Source organism: Haliotis rubra, unplaced genomic scaffold, assembly GCF_003918875.1.
Source record: "Haliotis rubra isolate DU_JTF1 unplaced genomic scaffold, ASM391887v1 Scf6, whole genome shotgun sequence".
NCBI lineage: Eukaryota > Metazoa > Mollusca > Gastropoda > Lepetellida > Haliotidae > Haliotis > Haliotis rubra.
Genome location: NW_025767301.1, coordinates 292501 through 309822, shown reverse-complemented (window position 1 = coordinate 309822; position 17322 = coordinate 292501). Strand labels below are relative to the sequence as shown.

The following is a 17322-nucleotide window of genomic DNA, read 5'->3' as shown; positions in this document are numbered from 1 at the left end:
TTCGAGTTTTGACCAGACAATCCAGTGTGTAACATCATGAGTATCGATCTAATCAATTGGGATACGATGTCATGTGTCAACCAAGTCAGCGCGCCTGACCACTCACCACAATCATGTATTGCTGAAGACCAAGTCTGGTCACGGGTCAGATAGTGATGAAACTATCCGATCCCACTGGTCGCCTCTTACAAGCATGGGTTGCTGAAGACCAATTATAACCTGGATCTTCACGGGCCCCTCCAAAAGCGGTATCTCAAGCCGGTTCTTGGTACTAGGCAAAACCATAAATCAATCTACCGTTGGTCCAATCATAAACACTGGCGGAATATGCTGTAATAGTTAAACATTAGCTGATGACTGTGTGTGATTTAAAGCCTATTTCGATAGTAACATTACTTCGTGTCAGCTTCTGGTGGGAGGAAAGCCCGGAGTGATGCGGCCGTTAGACGTTCCCCGCTTTTGCGAAACCTTTTGAGCAAGGGTTTAGTCTGAGGAACCTAGAAACATTTAAGTCGGGCATGCCTGAGGGAGGCAGCCATTAGGCAAAGGTTAGGAACTTCATGTTGCTGATGAATATCCTTTGTTAACTACCTGGTAATGTGTTTGTTCATTTGCTGTGGCATGAAACAATGGTTTTCTTATCTTAAGGAAAAGCAAGATTAATGAATGTCCACTTCTTTATTGTGAATAACACGACGTTTCGGAGTCTATGCTTGCTCCTTCAAAGATTTCTTGTCTTTGTTAACATTGTGTTTGGGCGAAAGTGATATTACATAGACTCAGTAATTCTAAATTAACGTTCAGATAGAAATGAGCTGAAAATTGGGAATGTCTAGTGTTCGAATAATTACATCTGAAATTAAATTCATATCAATGAACATTGTATCTGGAATTACTGTAGTTTATATTTACACAAATGTATTGTTTTCAATAAATAACGTATGGAAAATCTAAAGTAATATAGGTCCAAGAACGATTCAGAACATATCATAACCATTTATGAAACACAATCAAAGATGAGTTTTCAAATGATGATTTCAACGGCTCATGAGTCATGTTAAATATAAATGTCTCAAGACGCTATAATACAGTATTAATGTACAAATCAGAAATGTCAAGACACACAACAGAAATATTAGTACACACTGTTTCCTATTTATGTCCAAACGACACCAAACGTTTCTTTGTAAGACGGTGCATGAAAGAATATTTTGGCATCTAAAATGCCAGACATCTTATGGTGACGTCCTATACCACCGAGTATAGACACAGATATAAGTATCATATTTAGAAAAGCGATCCATAAATGTGTCTTTTATTTCCTTTCGTGTGAGCACCCCCTTAGGGATAAGAAGAACAATATCTCACGCGGTCGTGAAGATCATCTACATTTCAGATCACGCAAGGACAGTGATAAGAATTAAATTCTACCAAACTTGTTCTGATAATATAATATGTTCCGGAAAAATCTAACTGACCAGACTTATTCCTAGACGTATGTGGGTGGTGGTGATATTGTATATTGTTGGTAGAGACAATCGTTATGTAAAACAGAGGGTGAAGTGTCTGTGAAGTCTTGAAAAGAACATGTGAACTCACATTCTTGTATTACAGAATCAACATTCTATCAAACTGAACGGATTGTACAAGACGAGAGACATAAACCGGCATAACATTGTACAAACTTTTATGCAGCAATGATACGTAACACTGAGAATCCTATTTCACTTTGACTGACGACTGAAAATAAGATCTTTCGAAATCATCCAGTTCAAAGCAAATCAATGTACATTTTGATTTCAGTTTTTACTAATGACGTGGAACAATAATTCAATTTCACCACGAGGGAAACCACCTGTCAAGACAAGCGTTACTGCATGTATGAGAGCTACACGGGAGATTTGCAGACAAGCGTGCTTATTGGTTAGGGGAGGTAATAATATGATCATAGAGACCCATGCAGAAGCAAGCATCAAGACGAGTCTTCCTATAAGTTCCTCGCGGTAGGATATCCGTCAGTCTCGCAAAGTTAATCAATTGCACCAGAGACCTATATGCCACATACACAAACCCCGACTGTAAACGTAATATTGTTTCCCAAACGGTGGGCGACGAGTTAATCTCTACAGAACAGAATCAGATTCGTGCCGAGAAAAAGCAAACAATCCAAAGTGTTATTATGCCGTTGGATCGGTTGTTCGTCGTCATCCCGTGCGTGCTATATAATTCATGAGGTCGTGGGCGAGCTTATAATGACATTCGTTGAGGCAGGACATAGGCGATAGAGGATCATCATATATAGGCGCCAGACAAGCAGAGCGCGTGTGTGCGTCGGGAGGGATAGTCGAAAGCGGGTTTCTATAAATCCTCACAGCTATATTTTAAAAGAAACAGAACAAACCCTAAGTGAAGAAACTAAGGAACTGAATTTACGTGTTTACCGTTCAAGGACTGAGGCCGAAGGTAACAGAGGTAAGATTATTTGGTTAGAACTTTTCCACGGATATTAGCGAACCTGTAAAGTTTCAATTTGAGATTTAAGTAAACGATCAGATATTTGATTATTTAGTAATGTTCTTGAATAACTGTATTTTAATTATGAGTAGTTTAATCATTTTATCGAATGGATCTGTTTGTCGCGAGACTAGCTCCTATGTTCGGACTAATTTGGAATTAATTCATGCTGCTTTCTCGGTTTTGTCTCAAAAGAATACTAGTTTTATGGATGGAAAGCAATCAAGAATTTCATTATGAAACATCTCTACGGCAACGCTATGGGTAAGAAATTTAGTAGCAAGTAATGAAGCATACAATGTTCCCCTTTCTCCATTACATTTAGAACGAGAGCTTTTATTGACAGACCTACAGTTAGATGGAGGAATTCCTCCGAGGAATAGCAATGCCGAATAATTGATTAGTCGTGTTCAAGAAGTTGGAACATACTCAACATTCGCCATGTCGGTTTCACAACTCTGAAAGGCTCTGTACTTGACAATGGATTGTACATGTGATAGGAACACTTGCGCTGTTGAAAATGGTCACTTAGACCAACTCGCCACAGGTTCGCCTTTTTACAAATGGCTCCAACCACTGATATACTTCACGCTTTGCCCATCATGTTACATAACCTTATGAATATTTATAATCGTCGATGCTGTTCGTATTGTATTCTTTCTCGATTTGTTACTTTAGTCCTGTATACTCTTAGCCTCCACTCACGTAATTCAGTTTTATGTTTTAGATGTACGTTTCGGTATGCTAAACCAACTCAAGCCCATAAAGGTTTATGATGTTGAACACAGCTGATTGAGAAATTACTGTATTATTAACACACATTACTCAAAGAGGAATTACTCGCTGCCGGTTTTGAAAATATGGCGCTAAAGAATTGATCTTCTTTGTAAGGGTTTTGGAGTCGGGCATCAGTACTAGACATGCTTTAAACCAAATCAAATTTGAATAATTAAATTATTCGGCGAATTCAGTGCGCAGCAAGTGGGAGTTAGCACCTCTTCGCCCTGGACGGCCGTGTCCCGCTGTCGTTCACGATTACCGCCTGACACTCCCTAGCACTGGGACGTCAGAGGGGACGAAGGTCCTCAGATCGGAGCGCGACTTATGCGCTCTTCCAGCAAACTTGGCACCTATGTCAGCATTCTTGACGGATGCTCCAGGAGATTTCCTTAGACGGAGAATTGATGACTTGACTCTGAATGTATTGCTCTTCTTGAAAGTTTCAGAATGAAACCCCTTTTTTCAGAAGTCTTCAGGTCTCTGAGGGGAGAAATGTTTTGTGGTATTGTTCACTCAAAGTGTGTTAACGTTGACAGTTTTGTAGCATTCGTTTTGGAAAAAGTTTCACCTTAAGTAATTTTATCGATCATCTTCCACAGTTTTGATGTGGTCATTATATCGACATAATGAAGAAGCTGTTTGGCCAAATCAGGTGACGCCGTCCTCGCTTCCCATAAAAAACAGATCAAAACTTTCATACGTGAATACGGTTTTGATTACAACATCCAGATATTCCGAATCATTATGTAAAGGCGATGTAAAACGACAGACCGCTGGTACGTGTAATCTGATTTGTGTGCAGAGCTTAATGTTGAGAGAGTGCAAAAATAAGCTGATATGTAGCACATTAATAAACCAATGGGGAAAGCATTTTACCTAAATGTCAGAACACATGTCACAATCTTCTTTGTTAAATACATATCAGCGGAGTAATTCTCCCCTTTAAGAGATTATACTTGATCCAGCAGTAAATCAACCTTGCTTTCCACTCCATCAAGACGAACTAGGATTTATAGACAGAGTCTTGTCTTTTTGCGGGATTTAGGTACAGTGCTGTAGTACTTTATGGCATATGATAATTTTTATCAGATATTCAAGCTTAGGAACCAGATACACTCTACTGTTCTTGTTTAGGGCATGCCCGGTCGAGACGTATCCATCAAATATTCTCCGAGGACCCGACCGCTTCCTCGAAAGTCAGCGTTGTAAAATATTGCCGACTGATAAAAGCCCAAGCGACCTCTCACCGGCAGGCGCCCAGTATTATGATGTAGATTAATTCTTCATTGATACATATATAATTCTTCAGAGGTTTGTTTTTTATTCAGAATGTGGACTATTCACAGTTACACGTGACATAAAACCACAAAATATCCCAACTGGGACACAAGCGAGAATGAGGAATCCTTGAATTTCAGAATGATTCAGTGTAAGTTTATCAAGTGGTAGATGTAAATGTATAGGATACATAGGATACATAAAGTCTCAACTGCGTCATCCAAAATGTTATTCGAATGAACGAACAAGCCATCAATCTTCAATGTTCCCTTTCTAAATGTAATTTCAAGTTATACAACTGATTAATTTATAATGTACATTTATTATGATGCGCACACGAATGCCCAAATGAGATTGCTGTCCACTGCGCTATTGTTGGGATTTGGTCAGATGCTTGCCTCTTCCTATACACGACCACGAGAAGTTAACCTATCACCTAGGAGCATATGCCGTTTAGAAGCTTTCCAGGCTGATTTCTCAAAGGTGACAAAATGAGAGCTGACACCAATTACGAAAAGTGGCACCATGCCTCACTAAAGGGAGAAATGTGTATGTACAGTGTTCTTTTATCTGAACAAACCTTCTCCTACAAAAGTCGCGACGTCGGCCCTAATTAGATGCTTCCCCTCGGATACGATGCTGGCCCTTCATCAGCCCCAGCGCAAGTACCTGGTGGTGTTGTTCAGGAAACACCTGAACTCAGAAGGACGTATCCTCGGGATTTAGGAGCAGCACTGTCTGCCTGTCATTAGAAGACAATACACTTCCCTCGGGGACATGTGTAATCACTATATCTGTAGGACGTAATGACTAGCTGATCTGGCCAACATCGGCGTCCAAGCATTCCGTCATGATTCATACATACCGTGGTCTTTCTATGGACCAAAATGAAATGGCATTCTCGTGGATGCCGCTCATAGATGCCGCACAAAATATGGTCTTGCTCACGTCCTTACCTAAAATGCATAATATCATCATAATTTTTCTTGATCTGAGCGAGTTAAACTCATGTACACTTAGTAACGTTATGATAATTCACACAATTTGAAGGGTAAAAGCAGAAATATGTTTATGGAAAATAATATATCACTGAGCTCAATACTTGTCATTGTGAATATCTGTTGCCCTCTGAAACACCAAGAGCCATGGTATATTATTTTGTGAGAGTGTAGAGTTTTTCCAGGGAAGCAAAAGTGTATTTATATCTCGAAGGAATCAATAAGATAATTCGATAAGAATACAATGTGGAAATTCATGGAAGTCAACTTCTTTGTTATAAGGAACACGACGTTTTGAAGGTATATTCTGACTATATTCATCAACTGATGGAGGTGTAAGAATATACTCCGAAACACCGCGTCCTCATAACAAAGAAGTTGACAACCATAAATTTTAACCCTTGTTGTATCACTTCTAAATGTCGTTCAAAGACTCGATAAGAATAGTCGCGCAAGAAAAGTCGCATAATACAAAACTTTCAAATTATAACAGTGTGTTTTCAGCAGATCGCAAACAGCCGCTATCTGGAGCAGTGTTCCATTAACATTCTTTTGGTAAAGCACACAAAGAGTACAAGTATCATCATAAGAAGATTTACCCATACCAATGTCTTTAATAGGAACAATACATTGTACAGGCTGAACGCACCATATGTGATTCTCGGTATGGGTGCATTCACCCTTTTGACGGTAACATTCAATTGACAACGGATTAGACAGGTCGATGGACGTAACCCGGGAACCTGATGGCTTCTCTGTAGCAGCTTCCCATTAATATCAAAGATAACAATACGTTGCTAATTATCTACATGTGCCATTTGCAAAGTAATATCACAACATGTGGTCCCTTGTCCTTGGTAATGTGCAATTAAATTTGGATTACGCGAGACATGTCACTCTGAAGTGATTAGTTGCTCGATTGATCTTACGGGTGCGTAGACAATGTTCCGAGATTATCCATTCTGGAGACATTAGGAATATTGCTCTGACAATGGACAATCCTTGGTGTCGTGTAACAATAGTAATGGCTGTGTACGTACGTATAACAGAGGAATAATAGATATTCCGTTATTCCCTGTTCCTTGATTCACTCAGCACAACCTTGTGTTATACCGATACGTCAACTGTCATATCAGTCAATAGTATGTCAAAAGTCGGGAGTATAATGGAGAAGGAAGACAGCTACATCCGCCATACCCAAATACTACCATAGCACCATTCTAGAATATCCGCCCATGCATAGACAAATACTTACTGAAGATGCACACACCTTCATCAAGCACATGTTTTAATTTTTAGTTAATTTCTGTGATGGTGTGAATGTCATTACAGTCTGCTTTGTGATGGTGAGTCAGGATAACCGCGGTTTTAATGATATTCGAGTTATACATTTGTAACAGAAATAAGAAAATACGTGTGCTGAGACTTAAAAGTTGGTGTCCTGTTTACCTTAAAATATGCAACACATTATGCAAACTTTCTACAACTTTGCATTTGAATTATTCAGCGTCGAGTACAATATCAGTATGAAATAACTCAGAATGATAAGGAAGGACGTACATGTCAACGTGGGAATACCGTTATATGTTGAGAGTTAGTCCCTGTCAAACAAAGAACGTTTTTCCCATAAACAGTTGCCAAGGGTGGACCTATTTCATACATTTATGCATAAGTCACTCCATCAAGAATATCGACTTGCTTTGAAGTCTTCCAAGTGAACAGCACGCTTGCAAATTCTTTACAAAACATTATATTCAATAAATACATCATATACTTTAGAATATGCCATTATTGAAAACCATTTTCGCTTTGAAAACTTGTTTTAAAGAGTTATGGTAGTCATTAACAATTAAATATCTTCAATCAATATAATATTCGCACCTCGACGGGTAATTAATCAGTTGTTATAATGCATGATTTACAAAGGGAATAATGTGGTTGTTTTGCTCACAGCAACGCTAAGAGCATTTGATTTCAGTTTATGCCATGTTAATGAAATTCTATACTTGTGGGATATTGACTAAACTCTATAAAAAGGTCATTATGTAATTTCGCTAATGGTGACTGTGTTTTTTATCTGTTAAGAGCTCTTAATGAACGCAGGTAAACATGTTTGTTTCACACTTAAACCATGTAAACGAAATCAGATTAAACTTGATAAGAATCAATAAAGAGAATATATTTTTAGATGGACAATTTTGTCATTTGGTTTCTTTGTCACAGCGCATAACATTTCTGAACATGCAAATTGAAACAAAATCCTTTTCGTCATCCATGGGGGGCGGTGGGGTAGCCTAGTGGTTAAAGCGTTCGCTCGTCACGCCGAAGACCCGGGTTCGATTCCCCACATGGGTACAATGTGTGAAGCCAATTTCTGGTGTCCCCCGCCGTGATGTTGCTGGAATATTGCTAAAAGCGGCGTAAAAGTAAACTCACTCACTCACTCACTCATCCATGAACATGTAATTTAATAGGACAATGCGACAGAAGAAAACTTACTTGATATGCAATGTTATTCGTCAAGTCAAAGCATGAAATTTCATATGGATCTACTGCTTGTGGCATTACAGCCAATGTGCATTCTAAATAAAGCATTCAAATTATTCCTGTTTTTGACTGGATATATTTGGCTTTTGATTTCGTCAGTTGATGCAATACTTTTCGATTTCAATGAAAACGTAATGTCTTCAATGTTGGTTAAGCAGTGAAGCGTTAATAATTGAAACGCAAGTTCTCACTGTCGGAACTTGTTCGAATTGATTCATATTTACGTTAGTGTATCTCACTTAGAGTAAATCAATATAAATGTCAGTATTTCACAGGCCACGGATCTTCTCAAAGATAACATTAGGAGAATCCTTATCTGGTAGTGCATGAAAATAAGGTATATTTGCCTGGTTCAGCGACTGATTACAATTCATTTGACATATGGAATGCACCTATTTTGCCAAGATGCATGCTTAACTATATATAAAATACTTAGGAAAACCTTTTCATTTGAATATTATTTTTGCTCATCGTTATCAAACAGATTTTAAAACATGTTGATATAATAACATATCAATACAGTATACTACGTTTAAGGAGAACGTTTATAACGAAAAGACGGATATAACGAACTGTCCCTGTCATTTTTACTGTATGTTTTAGTCGAAATGCGTATAACGAAGTACAATGAGTGGTGAACAACAAGGAGTTCGTTATAACATTAGTTTCCTGTACCTCACAAAACGTATGTACAAGACATGGGGTAGCCTGGTGGTTAAAGCGTTCGCTCGTCACGCCGAAGACCTGGGTTCGATTCCCCACATGGGTTCAAAGTGTGCAGCCCATTTCTGGTGTCCCCCGCCGTGATATTACAGGAACATTGCTAAAAGCGGCGTAAAACTAAACTCACTCACTCAGTAAAGGAAGCCGTGAAACGTACTTAAATGTTTTCAGTGTACGTGTGTGTACCAGTAGGTATGTATTCAGCACCAATACTGTCATTTTGTATTACGTTCCTGTGAAATGTTAATATGTCAATATATCATCTCTTCACTCCACTGTAATTTAATCCCGCATGTGTGTTGGCTAATGCTGTATTGACAATATGTTGTTGATTTGAACACAATATCAGAGATGATAATCTCAAAATTTCTAAACCACAAAGCAAGCCCGAGGCTGCTGCAACAACGTTTCTCGGGGGATACTTTGGTGATGATAGAAATGCGATATATCAATAATTAATCTTCTTCTGGCAGGTCGTACTAAAGCAGAAATGCGTGTATATTAAATAATTCATCCAATCGTACCGTAATCACTGGTTGTGCTAGAGCGATTTATAAGATAGGCCCTCCATGTAGCATTACCGAGCCTCGGTGACCGTCTGCGTATGTACATTAGGGCAGTAAAGAATCTTAGTTATATCAGCTCATGTAATCTCGAAACTCTCACAAGCATCAACTCGACACTGCACCTGGTGATATCACAAGCGGCGTTTGCGTCCCGTCATCTATAATTAGTTACCATCATAGCGATGAACAGACTCAGTAAATATATGAAGCTATGCACTAATGGCAGTACCATAGAAACTTCCCTGAACACAGCCACCTTCACTTGATATACTATACTGGGTGGACCAATTTGTTTTTATGTCTTCACAATGTTCATTGTTAATCCGCTATATTTATTGTATTAAGATATATACTTTGGCTCATGGTATATATGAAAATAGACTACAAGGTGTAAATTACTAGGTATTTAATATAATTTATTCCAATTACTACTAATAAATAAATATATATGTGTTTCATATATGACAAGATTTGACAATGCTTAGCAATACTGAGACAATTAGATCACTGGGAATTGTATATGAATTAACATGCTCATCGTTCGTGGACAGCGACAGACAGTTCCTCTTTAAAAGCATTTGCTAGTGTCGTAATCGACGGATCCCTAGACTGCGCGTCTATTATATTGCTACAAGTATCACAACGCCCTGATGTGTCTTGTGCAGTTACCGTAAACAATTGACCGTAGCCTTTCTGAGTCAGAAAGAGATAGTCTGGTCATCTAGACACTGCCTTCGGCAACGAAAATTTGGGATAACGAAGAGGCAATCACTCCTCTTTGCCCATTTCAATTTGATCAGCTGGGAGTGAAATCATACAGAAAGCAGCTCGTTCACCGACAGTTTAGACAATCCCTGGAACGATCGGCAATCATCGTTCTCTCTACACACTCGTTTTAAGTCGATGGAGTGGCATCTGGTGCTCAATTGGTTGCTACAGGGTATGTCCATCGAGCAACAATATGCGCCACCAGGATAATTATACCACTAAACAGATATCGAAACGTGCCTTTCTCTTAAAGACAGTAGACCATTGATAATTTTAGTGACTCCAAATAACCCTATTTGAGACATACTAAACATAACTAAGGCTTTCCATTGTATTGATACACTATAGGAAGAAACGAAAACAATTTCTGTTTGCATGACTATAATCAGAATATATGAAGTTTGTGTTTAACGAACTGAGGCGATACAATAATAGATATAAACCGTTAACGCCAGAGAAAAAAACAGTCTCGATTATCACGAACCGATTTCATTAAACGCAAAAGGAATAATCAGAAATCCGGACATTTCATATCTTTTGATCTTCTCAGGGCCAGTATGGTAGCCTAGTGGTTAAAGCGTTCGCTGGTCACACTTGACACCCGAGTTCGATTTCCCACATTGTTCCAGTGTGTGAAGCCCATTCCTGGTGTCCCCCGTCGTGATACTGTCGTAATGATGCTGAAGGCGGCGTAAAACCTTCTTACTGACTCACTGACATTGATTTTGTCACCACAATAACGAAATTGTCCAAATACGCGTCTCTTTTCACGAATTTAAATTTTCAAGTTGCGAAATAATGAAATTGTCATCATCAGCATCTCTTTTCATCATCAAAATTATTCCACGTTCGCAATAATGTTAAGTCCCACGACTTAAAACATTTCATGCTAACACTACGATTAGTACCCACAACTAAAAGCACGAGTAAAGTGGTTACATACTCTCTACAGTACGATACCGTCTTGTCTCTGATGTATGTGTACAATTGCATCCTGGACACTGGGCATCACCGATGGGCTGTTTAAACTTTTCCAACCTGATATATTTACATGATAACAGATTACGTCTAAAACCCCGTGCCGTCAGTGACGTTTTCCGGTTTGACGTGGCGTTCAACATTACCGTAGTTACTAGTTATACAACTACGTGCACGCTCATGTTTATGTATGTGGCTACTGGCGCTAACATAGTGCTTGGCCACTGAGATAACATGCCACAGTTAACATGGATACCGCACACAGTTTACTGACTCCTTGAAGACAAGACCTTGGTGTATTTCTTTAAAGGCGAGTTCCAGGCATCATAACAGCAAGTACCGTCGTTATGCATATTTTGTATGGCGCAGCCTCGGGTTCGAAATACAGTGCAAATTCTGCTTATCATAACCTTTCCCTGGCACAATAACTCCGACAGTAGAAAGCGCAATCTCGATTACTAGTACTTATCTATTTTCTTATGAGAAATCAGTCGGTATTTTGGAATGTTTCATTTAGTGTTAAAGTGACGAACTAGAACGAAAGGTACCAATGATTTTTGTATAGTTTCGATGGCTTTTGCGGTGTGGTTGAGGCGTTCTCTCGACACCCCGAATATCTGGATTCAACTCGCTGCATGAGGCGAACTAACGGGATCGGGTGGTCAGGCTCGCTGGCTCATGCTGTTGATCACTGGATTGTCTGCTCCAGACTCGATTATTTACAGACTATTTATGTAGCTGGAATATTGCTGAGTGCGACGTAAAACTAAACTCACTCACTCACTCACTTGAATAACGACCCTGGTCATAGTTGCACGTTGACATAAAATCAACCAAGTTACCTGACCACCCAAACCATTAAGTCTCATCTTTTCACCAACACAGGTTACAGAAGACCAATCCCAACCAATAATCCTGACCACCTAAACCATTAAGTCTCATCTTTTGACCAGCATGGGTTACTGAAGACCAATTCCAATCAATAATCCCCACACGGCTCTTTTATTTGAAGTAATCTGCAATTTGATATCATAAGAAAAGAACCAACGTCCTGGCTTGCTCGTGGTTCTTTCATTATTTGACGATGCCATCTCTGACACCGTCTGCAGGATCAAGCCATGGAAAAGAGAGCTCTTGCTATCCAAACATATCCTAATATTACCACAATTACCTTCTTAACCATGCCTCGACAACAGATCTCGACAAAGTCATAACCTATGTTTGACTTGTGCTGACAACCAAATGATATCTGGAGCTTGGAGCATTCTGACAGGGACCTAATTGAATATCCCCGATATAGTTCACAGCGACATAAACATAAGTTAATGTTTGTCCATCGCTCATAATCCCTCAATTGATGTATTACGCCTGGAATAGAGCTATGCCTTTGATCATTTTACACATTGTTAGGAAGACTAAGTTTTCCTCTGTCATGTTCTTGTTTTTTATCAACACGAACTTGAATTCCATTCCCCATCCACTGTCGTTTGTGTAATCTGTTTCTTGGCACTGGCTGAAGGTATAATTTCGTTATTTGTAAAACGATATAAATCATGTATTGCACGTTCGTAACACTTAGCACGTTGCGGTTGTATGCGTACAATTTTCCAAACGGAGGAACGCTCACATGTGTGTGGCAGGATTAAAATGTTTAAAATTTTTAAAAATAATAATCAATGACAAATTTGCAAAATAATTTATAAATTTAATTTAACTTTCAATTTACTTCCTACGTATAAAGATGGATGGGGTTGATGGTGTGTTGTGCCTAATGATAGTATACAAAGGCAAAGTAAGGAATATGTCCAAAAGTAGTTTTACGTTGACGTCTCAAATGCAATTACACCTCAAGCAAAGCCTGTGAGCAAATGATATTTCACACACTCGTATATATTTCAATAGTTAATGGTGCGGGCAAATTTCTTTGACATTTATTTGCAACCTAAGATTTAAAGAACTTTAAGAACACATATTTTCCCAAATGATTCAAATATGGAATCTTTCGACTTCACACGTATAATTCTGAAGAGATCAGTAGGCAAATTCAGTTTGACTTATCGCTTGCAAAAGTCTTTGTGTAAAGATTTTAACAAATCCTGACCTGTAGAACAAAGCACTGTTAGCTCTCGATATTCTGTGCATGTATTACGTGATAAGCGCATGGGTGCACATCCAATAATCAATGTACACAGATGTATCCCTCTCACTGGCTTATGGGTATTATAGGGTTTGTCGGTCCAATGTGACGTATCAGTAAAACAGACACGGTGAACATCAAACACACTACCCCGACGTAGTGGCGATATTATCCTATACGCTGCATGCTTTGTCAACCAGAATAACCTGACTTGAGGATCATGGGCGTCGAGTTGCTGAGTACTCGTGTCAGCGCCAACAGGAGAAAACGGCACGAAAGCATTTGTAATTTCATTGATAACTGTATGAACATTAAGTGTGGACGTCCGTCTGTATGGGGATCCCTTTCTGCATGGCTATCTATATATTTAGATTTCCCTTCGAGCAGTTTGTTCCAGCGATTGCGACATGCTGAATTATAGATTCTGCTGACACGTAACAATGATGAATTGTTTTTCTATGAGAAGTGACTATTGGGTTTGCTTCGCAAATATAGACTTCTATAAATGTGATCCATTGATTAGATGTTGAATATAGCCTATAACACTTCCACAACAGAACAATAGGATTAACCGTGGTGCGGATCTACTGGATCTTAATAATTATCCAGATAGAAATACAACCAGTAAATTAACAGTTCATGCTACAGTGTTGGATCAAACTGTACCAGATGCCTGGGACAGCAATAGCCAGGAGCCAACCGTCGACGTTCTCTGAAAAACAATTCTGCTTTGGGACCGTTGGTCCGCCACATATCTCTCTATAATCACACCTCAATCTCTACTGCAGCGTTTATCGCTTCTCTAGCTCCAACAATGGAGATTGGGTCGCCAAAGGACTTGTCCCATCTGATTTGGATTGTATTTCATCATCTTAAAGCCGGATCGATAGTTCCATACAGCGCCGCTCCACAGCGATGCCTATAAGCTAGCCCGATGACCACATAATGTAGTTGATGGTTTCATATATCCCCATATTGAACTAATAAATCGTAAAACCTCCACACATTGTATTGATCTTGGACTCCTAATTCTTTGATGCTTTACAGATATCTAATTCTAAAGTTGAAACACAGCCATTATGCAATACAGAAGAGTTTTTTCCATCTATATGTATATACCATGGACATGACGTTAACGTGTGTACCTCCACCAGAAAATGTTACCTCTAGGTGAATCCAGCTCTCCTATGCTAATGCATGCTATTAATGGACCCATCATTTTGTGAAGAACAGTTGAATTAGAAATGGGAATAATATTTGATGGTGTGTAGCCGTTTTGCACAACTTTCATCATTGTCCTGGGCTCAGTTGCACAAAGCGATCTTTGCACTGAAACTATCGTAAGCCTATGTTACCATATAGGAGACACGACCACCCAAGCTTTGTAAGATGCATCCGCAAAAAATGCCCCAGAGATTGTGTTTGGAAGTACTACTACTAGTGTACAGATGAACAGCAAGTAATCATCGGCAGATGCAGTTCTTCCCTGTCAGAGCGTAGCATAGATATAGTTGATGCACGCGATAAAGGTATATCCACATGTGCGTAAAAGGGCCTATGGGAACGAACTGTTGCAAAATGTTTTGTCACATGCCATTTTTCTTCTGCATAAAACTATACTCTGTCATAAACAGCATGTCCATTTCCATTCTTGTTCTTCAAACGAATTCTGATTGTATTTTGTTATATTAAAACAAGGGCGTGTCCCGGCCAGTAGTCGTATTTTAACGCGGTTCCATCGATTTTCCCTAATGCACAAAGCACAGAATTAGAAGTACGTCCAAATGTGGATTCTCAGAGGGACCAGTCTATTAAATGCAGTTCCAGATGATCGCATACAGTGTTCCTCTTCGTTAGGGTACCATTGGGACGGTGTCTCAGTTTACAGACATTTTTATATGTATCTTATACTTCCAGAAGATCTTTATTCGCGTTAAAACGTTAACCAATTCCCTCAGCTGCAATTACAAAGCAATGTACCAAGAACTATTGAACGTCCGAATGTTTCTTAATCGCTACTTGTTCGCGTGCTACTGGGATGGTATTATGGCGAAACAGTAGTGGATTCGCTCAGACTAAAACAGTTACAAGTATCTCACGGTAAAACTGTACAACATTACCTCCTAAGCACCAACCAGGTTTCAACCCTGCCCTTTTGATAGGTCATACAAAACGAATTGAAGTGCGTGCCGCATTCTGATTGGTGAAAAACCCGGAATTAAATGGGGATTCGAATTGTGTCCAGAATAGTTCCCCTGATAAGTATGAGGTCCAGAATATGAGATAAAGTTGAAGTCGACATTACTGCAAGAAAACCCTTAGATATTGAGTATGGAAATATTCATATTTCTGTAAGAGAATAATTTTATTTCATTGAATTGTTGGTCTTCATAAAATCTATCAACGTGGTCAGTTAAGATGTCATGGTTGCCTCCTCCATTGCATTATGACGTCATGACATTCCATTGTGTCGTCATGTATGACTCACTTGTAGAAAGACAACCTCACGAAACACACATAAATTGAAATATTTTCATAATGTTTAACTATCTGTTCACCCCGACACCCACACACTCAGCCGCTGATTCCGTGGACATCTACCCACCACCTCCCATCCACATAATGACCCTCTACCATATATAAGGATGTTTCAACACTCATACGCCTGATGTTCCTGACTCATCATGTCATCCCACGTATTGACTCAATTAAAAAAATGTTTACTTCAGTAAGTATGTGTACTGTGTGCCTACGTATCTGCCCACATAAACAACTCTGGTATACCCAGTCCGTAATCTGTCTACAGCGTTATCTATTAAATCAGTTTGTAATCTCAACAGAGTCTTTGTGTGTTTACGGGTAATTAGTTCCTCTGGTTGAATGTTTAGCTCAGGCAAAAAACACCATGCAGTGATTAACATTATTGCAGTCAAAGATCTCTGAATATCGGCATTGTAACTATCCCAGAACTGTGATACAATCAGCAAACAGAAAGCATGTGTGATGATGTCTAATGTGTTTGCGTGCTCTGATGAGATAACTGTTTAACGAGATTTTATATTTCGTGTTGTTTTTTAAACATTATTTAATGCTGAAATGAATATTATTCGTAGGGTATAAATTGAATGCGTCTAAACTGTGATGTGTTAAGAATTCTTGGTATCGAACACGAAAAGCCTTTCATTCAAGAACGAGGACGGTTAACATGAACTGCCAGATTACTCATCTCATATTCTGAGCTTTAGACCGTTGATTTAAAGCTTGGAACTTTCTTTTGCGCATTTAGTATTCTGATGTGTCAGTTTGAGAATACGTTGCTGAATGAGATTTAAAAAAACTATATGATTGATTGAATTTTAAATCCCAACAAGTGCTAATAAGGGTATACGGTTGCAGTAATGTTAAAACACATTCTCCAAAGCAAATGAATATTTATTGGTTTTTATTCTATACAGATACACCAATTTTAATACTAAACACATTTATTTAGAATTTAAACACTGGCCTGATTTTGATGACGCTTATTAACCTGTACGTCCTTAATAAGACTGCTTGGTCGCACAATCGTTAAAAGTTTCATCAGGTTAGATGTTCAACGATGGTCCGTGTTAAGAATATTTTGTTGTGTCTCCCGCAATGAAATACTGTAAAACCGGCTTCTACTTAACAGTCACAGTACTGAACTGCGCTCGTTCAAATTATCATGGACAGTAAAACAGCCAGTCCTTGATACCAACACATATTAAAGGTTGTCTGAAGTTTGGGTCAGGGTGGTTACATGGATGACGTGTCGGATTAATCAACATCTATCAGATGATACATGGTTCACTTTCACACATGACCGAGGGCTACTGTCTGGATCCGAGGCTCCATTAACCCCAGGCTCGGGAGGTTATTGAAAACCCTCTGGAGTGCTGACCCAGTCACTTTATCATTTTTATCTGAAGACGTACACAACCATGATGAGAAAAGCATCTCATAACTATTTTTCCACGTCGAAAATAGGCTCCGAGACCTTGTGCAATATGTGTCG

At 39.0% G+C, this 17322-nt stretch overlaps 1 protein-coding gene across 1 annotated transcript in view; it reads left to right on the top strand.

Annotated features, from left to right (window-relative positions):
- Window positions 1-2050: 2050 nt before the first annotated feature.
- The window catches only part of LOC124255296 (neuropeptide prohormone-4-like), a 40700-nt gene continuing 25428 nt past the window's right edge, over window positions 2051-17322 (top strand). The window contains exon 1 of the mRNA XM_046689175.1: window positions 2051-2472. The gene's annotated coding sequence lies outside the window, so the exon portion shown is untranslated. The remainder of the gene's footprint in view (window positions 2473-17322) is intronic.